The 12,462-nt window shown below is 42.0% G+C and overlaps 1 protein-coding gene across 7 annotated transcripts in view; it reads right to left on the minus strand.

The window, feature by feature from the left end:
• Positions 1-12,462, minus strand: part of SH3D19 (SH3 domain containing 19) — a 179,115-nt gene that overhangs the window by 121,778 nt on the left and 44,875 nt on the right. The window lies entirely within an intron of this gene.

Consider the following 12,462-nt stretch of genomic DNA (forward strand, 5'->3'; position numbering starts at 1 on the left):
AAATGAAGCAACTGACAAAGGATTAATCTCCAAAATTTATAAGCTGCTCATGCAGCTCAATATCAAAAAACAAACAATCCAGTTAAAAAATGGGCAGAAGATCTAAATAGACATTTCTCCAAAGAAGACATACAGATGGCCGAGAGGCACATGAAAAGATGCTCAACATCACTAATTATTAGAGAAATGCAAATCAAAACTACAATGAGGTATCACCTCACACTGGTCAGAATGGCTATTAAAAAAGCTAGAAACAATAAATGCTGGAAAGGGTGTGGTGAAAAGGGAACCCTCCTACACTGCTGGTGTGAATGTAAATTGATACAACCACTATGGAGAACAGTATGGAGGTTCTTTAAAAAACTAAAAATAGAACTACCATATGACCCAGCAATCCCATTACTGGGCATATACCATGAGAAAACCATAATTCAAAAAAAGACATGCACCACGATGTTCATTGCAGCACTATTTACAATAGGAAGGACATGGAAGCAACCTAAGTGTCCATCAACAGATGAATGGATAAAGAAGATGTGGCACATATATACAATGGAATATTACTCAGCCATAAAGAGAAATGAAATTGAGTTATTTGTAGTGAGGTGGATGGACCCAGAGTCTGTCATACAGAGTGAAGTAAGTCAGAAAGAGAAAAACAAATACCGTATGCTAATGCATATATATGGAATCTAAAAAAAAAAGGTACTGATGAACCTAGTTGCAGGGCAGGAATAAAGAGGTAGGCATAGAGAATGGACTTGATGACATGGGGTGGGAGGGAGAGGCTGGGGCGAAGTGAGAGTAGCATCAACACATATGCACTACCGAATGTAAAAGAGTTGGCTGGCGGGAAGCAGCAGCATAGCACAGGGAGATCAGCTCGGTGCTCTGTGATGATCTAGGGGGTGAGATAGGGAGGATGGGAGGGAGGCTCAAGAGGGAGGGGATACAGGGACATGTGTATACATATGGCTGATTCGCTTTGTTGTGCAACAGAAACTAACACGGTATTGTGAAGCAATTATACTCCAATAAAGATCTTTTTTAAAAAAAAGCAAACCTTAATAGGGCATGGGGGAAAGCTCAACATCCAGTTAACATAAGGAAAACAGAATCTGCAACTAGGTTAAGAAAGGAGGATGCTAATACTTGATTCTAAATTGCTTCTTTCTACATCTGAGGATAACAGAAATGACTTTTTCTCAGAATTACCTTAAAAACAAAAGCAATAAGGGGTTGGGGGGGGGCGTGAAATAGGCCAAGGGGATTAAGAGGTACAAACTTCCAGTTATAAAATAATTAAGTCACGGGGATGTAATGTACAGCACAGAAAATAGAGTCAATAATATTATGGTAATTTTATATGGTGACAGATGCTTACTAGACTTACAGTGACCAATTCATAATGTATATAAATGCTGAATCACTATGCTGTATACCTGAAACTAATATGATATTGTATGTCAACTGTACTTCAATTAAAAAATTAAAAGGAAATAACAACTACAAAAAAGGAGATTAAAACTAAGATTTAAATATAAATCCAAGGTTTATTTTTAAAAGGTCTAACTATACCATGTTATAGTCAGAGACCATAAGATACATATGTCAAGTGAAACATACATTCTGGAAGAGCCTGAGACATTAGCTCACATCAGAACCGTGGTAGTCTCTTAGTTGTGCCATCCAATTTAAAATAATTAATCTGTACAGAGACCATGTTTCCAATATTGGATTGAAATGTTAACCACGTGTCAATGGGTATGGCTGTGTCTAAAACACAGCCACAGAAAACACGACAGGTGAACAGGAGCAATCTCTATTAGATAGAATTCAAATATATACAAGAATAAACTTCTAAGGAATTTTATCACTGCTGAACTTTCTGACTTTAAGTCTTAAAACTAATATATTAATTCCTTCAAGTCGAGTAAATAGTGCAACAAGACACAGTTCCCTGTTAATTTGTTTTTTAGGGAAAAACTAAGGGGACCTCGCTATATGGCAAGATTTCAGATGAAAGTTCTACTACAGGAAAAGGGACTCCTCCCTTTGAAGTGTCAAGTCTGCAAGAGAACAAATCCAGTACAGAGATGGGTTCTTTTCACCCTCCCGGCTTTTAGTGATGACTGTACCCAAGGCTCTGCTAGATAGTCCTAGGACAGACATACCTGTTCCCTGTAAAAGATCATAAAAGTTCCTGGTGTGCTCTAGTTGAAAAGTCATCTAAATTCAGATTTAATTGGATGGATGTACACTGGCCCAATGCAGTCTTATGAGTCTTTCTCTGAGACCTCAACCATTCTCAGTTCCCAAAGAGTTTAAAGATTGGGGGACTTCCCTGGTGGTCCACTGGTTAAGACTCCGTGTTTCCACTGCAGGAGGCATGGGTTTGATCCTTGGTCAGGGAACTAAGATCCTGCATGCCGTGCGTGAGGCATGGCCAAAAAAAAAAGTCATTCGAAAGACTGGGATGAAGTTACCTGGAGAAGGAACAATACAGAGAAGGGCTGGAAAGATACATGACTTTAGAACTGTCTTGGAGGCAAAATAAATAATTAAAATAAAGCTGAAAATATAAACAGTTTTCCCTGGTGGCAACTGTTTTGGTAGATTATTTAACTCATGTTTTTAGGAAAAATTTCTCCATCAGATTAAGTAGCTAAAGCAAAGCTACAAAAGGCAAATATCCTAACAGCATGTAAAATTTGAATATGAAAATGAAAACTCAACTCCAGGTATCCATCTAGAGGAGAACTGAAAACATTTCTATTTTTCAGGGTTTCAGGTGTTTTGGGACAATGTTTGAGTTAAGGTTGTGTTGTATGCTCTCAATAAATGAAGATAACATGATTACATTCTATTTGGGGCTAATCCAATCACCTCAGATTTTCTTTGCAATGATGATGTTCAGTAGTGGTAGGAGTAATGCAAATATAAACACTCTTATCACCATCGGTAGGAAGGGGTATGATCTTTCTGAAGAGCAACATGGGCCTTTAAAAAGTTTGCGGCTTTTCCATAAAAACAAATGAAATAATGCCATTTGCAGCAATGTGGATAGACCTAGAGATGATCATACTAAGTGCAATATGTCAGAAAGAGAAAGACAAATACCATGTGATATCACTTATATGTGGAATCTAAAATATGAACAAATGAACTTATCTACAAAACAGAAACAGACTCACAGACATAGAGAACAGACTTGTGGTTGCCAAGGGGCGGTGTGGGAGGGGGTGGAGGAGGGATAGATTGGGAGTTTGGGATGAGCACGTGCAAACTATATATTACATCAATATATAGAATAGATAAACAACAAGGTCCTACTGTATAGCACAGGAAACTATATTCAATATCCTGTGACAAACCATCATGAAAAAGAACTTAAATATATATGTGTAACTGCCTCACTTTGCTATACAGCAGAAATTAACACAACACTGTAAATCAATTATACTTCAATAACTTTTTTTAAAAAGTTTATGGCTTTTTCTCCAAAATGCTACTCCTAAAGATCTATCTTCAGGAGAGAAAAGTGAGGGAAATTTCCATATGAAGATAATTATTGCACTGTTCTTTATAATAGCAAATCCAAGCGATCAACAATAAAGGAATGACAAAATAAATTCTGACACATTCATACTTTTATAAGCTATGCAGTTATTATCATATTCAACATTTACTGAGTGTCAGGCACTTACTTAAGTGCTTTACTCATTCAGCCTTCACAAGAACCCTATGAAGCAAGTTCTCTTATTTACTGGTCCCACTTTACTGATCAGAAAAGAAAGAAGTTGAGTTACTTTGCTGAGGTCACGAAGCTAGGTCCTGGTACTGGGATTCCAAGCCAGTCCAGCTACGGAGCCCAAACTATTCAGCATATACTACATTGCTGTTTTGTATGTTACTTTTCAAATGTGATACTGAATTCTATTTTATAATTTTTCTTCCAACGATTTTTGTTTCAATATTCACAGCAAAACTGATCTGTTTTTCTTTTAGGAGAAATATCTTTTCCTTGTTTCAATATCAACGCTATTTTCCCTTCATAAAAAGGAATATGGAAATTTCCCTTCATTTTCTATCTTCTGAAACAGTTTAAAATCATATTGGTAGGGAGGGTGGGAGGGAGGCAAGAGGGAAGAGATATGGGAACATATGTATATGTATAACTGATTCACTTTGTTATAAAGCAGAAACTAACACACCACTGTAAAGCAATTATACCCCAATAAAGGTGTTAAAAAAAATCATATTGGGATGATGTGTTAAGGTGTGACAGATGTGCCTTGTAAACCTGAAGGAGAGGGAAGGGAGGGTAGTTCTTTAACAGCTTTATTTCATCAATAAGAAATTTTCTTTCAGATTTTCTGTCTTCTGGGGTCACATACTTTCCGTTTCAATAAAAAAAATTAACAGCTTTACTGAAGCATAATTTACATGCCATAAAATTTACCTGTTTGAAGCGTACAATTCAATGATTTTTAGTAAATTTACAGAGTTTTGCATTCATTACCACAATCATTTTCAAACATTCCCATCACCCTAAAAAGATCCCATCTGCCCATTTAGAGTCAATCCCTGCTGCCATCTCCTGCCCCTCCATTTTAATAGTACAAGTCTATAACCTTAATGTTTATGGAAAGATGCATCTATTTTATATGGATTAAATAAAACAGTAAGAGTCAAATCTTGAGTCGAATTGCATATAATGTGACTATATTATATTTAAAAGTTCTTTACTTTTGAGACAACAATGTGGTGCTGTGCACAAGTGGTATAATTTTCTCATTGCTCATTAAAGCTACCTGGTACTCATGGGAAAAAAGCAGTATGACTGTTCTCATTTTCCTACCTTCAGTACTGAGACTTCCAGAAACACTTATTCTTAATAGCCCCATGGGCAGCAAGCAAATACTAAACTATGATCGCCCTGCCTTTTGACACATCAGAGATTGCCATTCTTCTTTATTGCACGTTAACCTTGCTCTCTAACAATAAAATAGTTTTAAATAATTTTCATTTTCTTAATTTCTTTTTTTCCCCTAATAAGAGTCTGGCCATTTCTAAACTGGACAAAGTGTTTTACCCATAATGTTCAGGAATTCAGGGCTGAGAATCAAACCCAGCTGACCAGAAGTCCAGCCAATATATTTTTAGTTAGGATTAAGTAGAAATTTCTTTAATTAGGAAGCATTAGTGTCATCTGATTTCTGATCTTTGCTTCAAAGTTCTCCCCATACAATAGGGAACATTTAGTAAAAGATTAAAATTTAACATGAAAATATTTTTACATGTTCAAACATGCATAATCCAGTCAGGAGATATTTAGATCTAAGATTAGCAAAACTTCTTTGAGCATCAAGAATTTCTTCCAATGATAAAAATCAACAGAAAACAGACTCCTGGAGAAGTTGAAAGAGCACTGACTTTGGAACCATAAACATGGGTTGAAATCTATCTTGGTCCTCACTCTGAAGGACTCAGGGAAAGTGAAAGGAGAGCCACGGATCTCTGCGTGCTCCTGATAAGCCTAACATTCACTGCCTTTCCAGCATAATCCGCCTTTAGGACTAACTGATCTTTTCACCCAGCCTCAGATGCTACTTCTGTGGTCCTCCCTGGCCTCGGAATCACCCAGAACTGCACCCTCTCCATGATCTCAATGTTAAGCATCTCACCTTCCCAGAACATTAATTATCTCTCTTCCACTCCCTATAGCAAAAATGCCAATTCCACTATTTTTCAACACCATTAGGATTTATAATCCACTGATTTTTACCTTGCTTTACTCTCTGCACACCACCTCCCTCATTCCTTACTTCCCTCCTTTCCAGCTGAAGTTCCTGATTTATCATTATAATCACTCCCTTCTCCCTCCCTCTTCACCACATGCTCGTCAGAAATCCTCAACCCGGTTACAGTCAACCTTCTGCCCTCTCTATGCCTCCATCCATGTTACTGAACACTGCTTGTGAACACACAACTATGCCAATTTCACTTCCTATTCAAGTGGATCCTTTCTGTGCTCAGCAGTCACACTACTATTTCTCTGGTCCATTCATCTCCCACACTCAGTTCACTCCTTCTTAAGCCCTCGACACCTCCCTTCCCATCCTCCGCAGATGATGTCTTTCCTAGTTCACTGAGGAAATGAAAGCCATCAGCAGACGACTTCTACAACCACATCTCCCACCAGCTGGCATCTGTGCCCACATGCTTGCTTGTGCTCTTGTAGGAAAGACCAGTCTGTGCTCCAATCTAAGCATCCTCACCCCCAACTAGTGAGTTAGGCTCCGTCCCCTCCTGTCTGTCAAGGACACCACTTCAGTAATTCTCTCACTTTCTCTCCTGCATCATCAATTTCCCCCTCTTTCCTGGATAATTCCATCAGCACACAAACAATGATGTAATTTCCCTCATCTTAAAACAAAACAACTACAAACTCTGCACCACCCAGGTTCTTCTGCCAGCTGTGTCTCTACTTCCTTTAATAGCAAACCTGCTCTTAAAAATTGCCAATATTTGCTGTCTCCAATCACTCTCCTCTTTCTCTTGAATCCATTTCACGATACCAAATCCAACGGTCGGTTCTTCATGGTTTGCAGCATTTGGCAGCCAATCACTTCTTCCTTCTTGAAACACTTTCTCTACATACTTGGCTTCCAGAATACTTCTGTCAGTTCTCTGCCTTCCTCTCTGCTTTCCTCTCAGTCTCTTATTGCTTCCTGCTTATTTCATCCCAACTTTGGTGTGATCAGTCCTTAAAACTCACAGAGGGTTTTATTTATATTCACTCCCTAGGTGACCTTATCTCATCTCTTGGCTCTAAATACTATGACATGCTGACAGCACCCTAATCTAGCCCTTCAGTTTGTGGAATCTCCTCATTCCAGAATGGTATATTCAACTGCCTAGAGGACATCTCCAGTTGGATATCTATCAAGCATCTTTTTTTTTTTTAATATTTTATTTATTTATTTTTGGTTGTGTTGGGCCTTAGTTGCGGCACTCGGGATCTCCGTTGCGGCATGCGGGACCTTTCGTTGCGGCGTGCAAGCTCTTCCTTGCGGTGTGTGGGCTTCTCCCTAGTTGTGGTGGGTGGGCTCCAGAGCGCATGGGCTCTGTAGTTTGCGGCACGTGGGCTCTCTACGTGTAGTTTGAGGCATGTGGGCTCAGTAGTTGCGGCACACGGGCTTAGCTGCCCCGCGGCATGTGGGATCTTAGTTCCCTGACCAGGGATCGAACCCACGTCCCCTGCATTGGAAGGCGGATTCTTAACCACTGGACCACCAGGGAAGTCCCTATCAAACATCTTAAACTTAACATGCCTATGAATGAACTTCTTGTCTACCCCTCAACAACAACCTCCCCCTACTGTGCACCCCATCTCAGTAAATGGATAGCCTACACTTCTGGGGACTCAGGCCAAAAACCTTGGAGTCATTATTGACTCCTACCCACAACCAATCCATCAGCAGGTCCCATTTGCTCTGCCTTTAAAATGCAACCAGATCTGCCACTTCTTAACCACTTCTGTCTCAATGGCCCTGGTCCAAAGCCACCATCACCTCCTGCCCAAATGACTGCAATAGTTTTCTGACTGGTCTCCCTGCTTCTACCCCTGACCATTCTCAATCCAGTAGCCAATGGGATCCATTTAAAACTTTAAGTCAGGTCAAAATGTTGCCCTTCCAGGAATGTACAGTGGAGAAAGGACAGCCTCTTCAATAAGTGGTGCTGGGAAAACTGGACAGGTACATGTAAAAGTATGAGATTAGATCACTCCCTAACACCATACACAAAAATAAGCTCAAAATGGATTAAAGACCTAAATGTAAGGCCAGAAACTATCAAACTATTAGAGGAAAACATAGGCAGAACACTCTATGACATAAATCACAGCAAGATCCTTTCTGACCCACCTCCTAGAGTAATGGAAATAAAAACAAAAATAAACAAATGGGACCTAATGAAACTTCAAAGCTTTTGCACAGCAAAGGAAACCATAAACAAGACCAAAAGACAACCTTCAGAATGGGAGAAAATATTTGCAAATGAAGCAACCGACAAAGGATTAATCTCCAAAATTTACAAGCAGCTCATGCAGCTCAATAACAAAAAAACAAACAACCCAATCCAAAAATGGGCAGAAGACCTAAATAGACATTTCTCCAAAGAAGATATACAGACTGCCAACAAACACATGAAAGAATGCTCAACATCATTAATCATTAGAGAAATGCAAATCAAAACTACAATGAGATATCATCTCACACCAGTCAGAATGGCCATCATCAAAACGTCTAGAAACAATAAATGCCGGAGAGGGTGTGGAGAAAAGGGAACACTCTTGCACTGCTGGTGGGAATGTGAATTGGTTCAGCCACTATGGAGAACAGTATGGAGGTTCCTTAAAAAACTACAAATAGAACTACCATATGACCCAGCAATCCCACTACTGGGCATATACCCTGAGAAAACCAAAATTCAAAAAGAGTCATGTACCAAAATGTTCACTGCAGCTCTATTTACAATAGCCCGGAGATGGAAACAACCTAAGTGCCCATCATCGGATAAATGGATAAAGAAGATGTGGCACATATATACAATGGAATATTACTCAGCCATAAAAAGAAACGAAATCGAGCTATTTGTAATGAGATGGATAGACCTAGAGTCTGTCATACAGAGTGAAGTAAGTCAGAAAGAAAAAGACGAATACCGTATGCTAACACATATATATGGAATTTAAGAAAAAAAAAATGTCATGAAGAACCTAGGGGTAAGGCAGGAATAAAGACGCAGACCTCCTAGAGAACGGACTTGAGGTTATGGGGAGGGGGAAGGGTGAGCTGTGACAGGGCGAGAGAGAGTCATGGACATATACACACTAACAAACGTAGTAAAGTAGATAGCTAGTGGGAAGCAGCCGCATGGCACAGGGATATTGGCTCGGTGCTTTGTGACAGCCTGGAGGGGTGGGATAGGGAGGGTGGGAGGGAGGGAGACGCAAGAGGGAAGACATATGGGAACATATGTTCATGTATGACTGATTCACTTTGTTATAAAGCAGAAACTAACACACCATTGTAAAGCAATTATACCCCAATAAAGATGTTAAAAAAAAAAAAAAATGTTGCCCTTCTACTTAGAACAGAAACCAAAGGCCTCACAGTAGCCTATGAGGGCCCATGTGGTCTGGCCTTGTTCCCTGTCTGACCTCATTTCCTATCACTGGAGCCCCTGGCCCACTCTGCTCTATCTTCAGTGTTTCTCAAATATCCCAAACACACCCCTGCTCAGGAACCTTGTAAGTTATGCTCCGTGCTTCAACCCCTTTATCCCAGATAACCCTTTGGCTCACTGTCTCTCTTTCCTCAAATTCCTGCTTAGAAACCACCTCAGCGATGCCTCCCCTGACGGCTCTATTTAAAAGTGGTACCCAGCCCAGCATCCCTACCCTGTTTTACTTTTCTCCAAAGAACCTGTCATGATCTGACCTAAAATTAGAATATAAACTCCATGATGAAGGGCTTTTGCTATGTTGTCACCTGACTATTCTAAAACAGCACCTGGCATGGGCACTGAGAACATGACTGCTACATAAATGAGTGTTGACCCTGGACCTGGGAGGCTGCCAGAGCATGGAGGCAGATTTCTAGACAACAAATCAGAAGACTTAGATTTAAATCTGATTACTAGACTAGGAAATAGAAGCAACACCCAGCTTTGCTAGTGAACAGTATGATACAACTTGTTAAGTCATTTAACCTCCAAGAACCTCAGTTTCCTCAATTATAAAATAGAAATGAAAACATGCTTCTCTCACGGAGTCAATGTGTGGATGAAAATGTTATGCGAATGTAAAACACTGTCAAGCTTCTGTAACTGATCACGTTAAACTGTTTAGAATCAATTTAACATTTGTAGACACTAGTTCATTCTTTTTGTAAACCAAAAAAAAAAAAAACTTGAATTATAACAAAGATTTTAAACAGTCCTTCCTGCTCTAGAATTTTTAATTGTCTACACTATTAATTATACACATTAGTATCTTTTTTTTTTTTTTTTTTTTTTTTTTGCTGTACGCGGGCCTCTCACTGTTGTGGCCTCTCCCGTTGCGAAGCACAGGCTCCGGACGCGCAGGCTCAGCGGCCATGGCTCACGGGTCCAGCCGCTCCGCGGCACGTGGGATCTTCCCGGACCGGGGCACGAACCCGTGTCCCCTGCATCGGCAGGCGGACTCAACCACTGTGCCACCAGGGAAGCCCTAATTATACACATTAGTATCTTAATACTGGTGTCTAACTTCTAGCCTCATGGCTATAATTATTTTTGTTTTCTATTCTGAGACCTTATCTATTATCTTCTAAATAGGGACAGAAGAGACTTGGTATCTTGAGGTCTTTGGTACTTGCATTTGGCTCTGGAACTGCCCTTCCTACAGCCGACAACCAGGCAAAGCTGAGGTGGGATCTCACAGAGGCAGCAATAAGAGCCAGCTTCCTTAGGAAATAAAACATCACTAAAATGTCAAGACAGTCCAAAAGGTATCCAGAGAATGTGGACCCCACCGAAGCACAGCTGGCAAGAGAGGCATCTGAAAGCGGCAAGAGGCATCTTCTCTAAATGCTACTTTTATTTCAAATTACATAACGAGAAATATCAGTACTTCTTTTAAGTTAGTTTAGTTCTTCACAGAAATGACTTAATCGTGATTCAAAATGATGGCATCGCCATTCAGTGAGAGATAATGTAAAAAGCAAGAAATGTTTCTTAGTCACCCATAAATGTGCTTTTTATAATATTGTAACAAACTCATTGAATTAATTGCCAAGGGGGAAAAAGTTATCTCCTGACTAAAGAATATGGTTCCTATTATCAGATGATGTGAGCTATGTAGTTCACCTTTTTTTTCCCCACACCTTGATCTTGAAAGCTTCAAGTTAAATAAATTCTCGATTTCAGTAACTGTAATAATCCCATTCTCGATATTTGCAAGTATAAGCTCCCCCTTACTCCCACAGGCCTTCTAATCCCGTTCATTTATGTACCCATGATGCCCTCCTGTGCCAAGCAACAGGCATGGAACGTTAGAGTCTCAATAGCTGTCTCATCATTGCCATGTTTTTAAAAACAGCAGCAACACTTGCTCAGCACTTAGGTTCCGTGTCTTGTCTAACTTTAAAAGTTCTCAAAACCAGTCTGCGGCGGAGCCAGGAAAGAGGCTCAACACTCTGGACCAGGACCAGGACCCAGCGCTCTGCCCTCGGGTCTCAGAGCCACCCGCCCCTCCTTTTGTAATGAACAGGGTACCAATCCTAAGGCAAAACCTCCAGGGTTACTTCCTTACTCCGCCTCTCTCAGACTAGACTGTCAGCTCCTGAGAGGCAGGCACCCCCATGATTCATGCCCCTTTATAGGTCCTGCTCTTTGTACACAATAAACATCCAATAAATATTCCCTGACTTAGGGAGGCAAGGAACCAGTTACAATAGGTAGAGATTGAAGCAGAAAAGGGAAAGTGAGAAAGCAGGACGTATTGGTCAGCTAACTGGCTGGCTTATTTCCTCTTTTTTATCTTCTCCTGTCAGTCCTGTAGCTGTTCTCGAGGCCCAGGACTCGGGGCAGCCCTCTGCACAGCCCTCCGTGACCCAAGCTCAGGGACCTGCCCTGGACTGTTCACCCTCGGCCGGGGGGCGGGGGAGAAGATGGGAGCAACTAGGGCAAGTCCCTGAGATGTGGCAGACGGGGCAGAGGGAGCCTGTGAGCCTGGCCTCGGCCCACACCAGGGTCTCTGCACTGCGTGAGCCCTACTCCTTCCAGCGCCCTCCCCCAACGGCCCCTCCTCCACCCGCAGGCAGGAAGCCCAGGCACCCTGCTCTGCCTCGGGCCCTAGCTCCGCCCCCTGGGTCCTGCAGCTGCACCCTGCAGTATCTGGGCTGGCCAGGGTGAGGACCAAAGGACAGGAGGGGGCGAAGCCGAGGACCGGCTAGGAGGTGAAGCTGGCCCTGCTCCTCTCCTCCCCGGCGGGCCTCGCCCTGGGAGCCTGAGTCCAGACGGCAGGAAGTGCTGGCTCTGAGGACAGAAACATGGGCCCTGCGGGCTGTGTCTTCCTGCTGCCCCTTCTGCTGGGGATCTCAGGTGAACCCCTGGGGTGAGGAGAGTCCCGGGAGGGGGCTGCACAGGGCCTGGGGTGTGGGCCGCCCTCGGCAATAAGAAGCCATCCTGGGTGTCCCCACGGTCCACCTTTCCTCTTCCTAGGCACAGATGACCAAAGAATCTCGTGAAGTCAAGTAAGGCACCCCAGCCAGGGCCAGCATGGGGGGGGGGGCGGGGGGATGGGGTGAAGGAGGAGGGAGGAGGGGACACCAGTGTGGGGAGGGGGCAGGCCTCCCAGGACTTTCTCCTCTTTGTCCGCGGCCTTATCTGGCACTGCCTCAGGCACGGAGG

The sequence above is a fragment of the Orcinus orca genome, chromosome 4, assembly GCF_937001465.1.
Source record: "Orcinus orca chromosome 4, mOrcOrc1.1, whole genome shotgun sequence".
NCBI lineage: Eukaryota > Metazoa > Chordata > Mammalia > Artiodactyla > Delphinidae > Orcinus > Orcinus orca.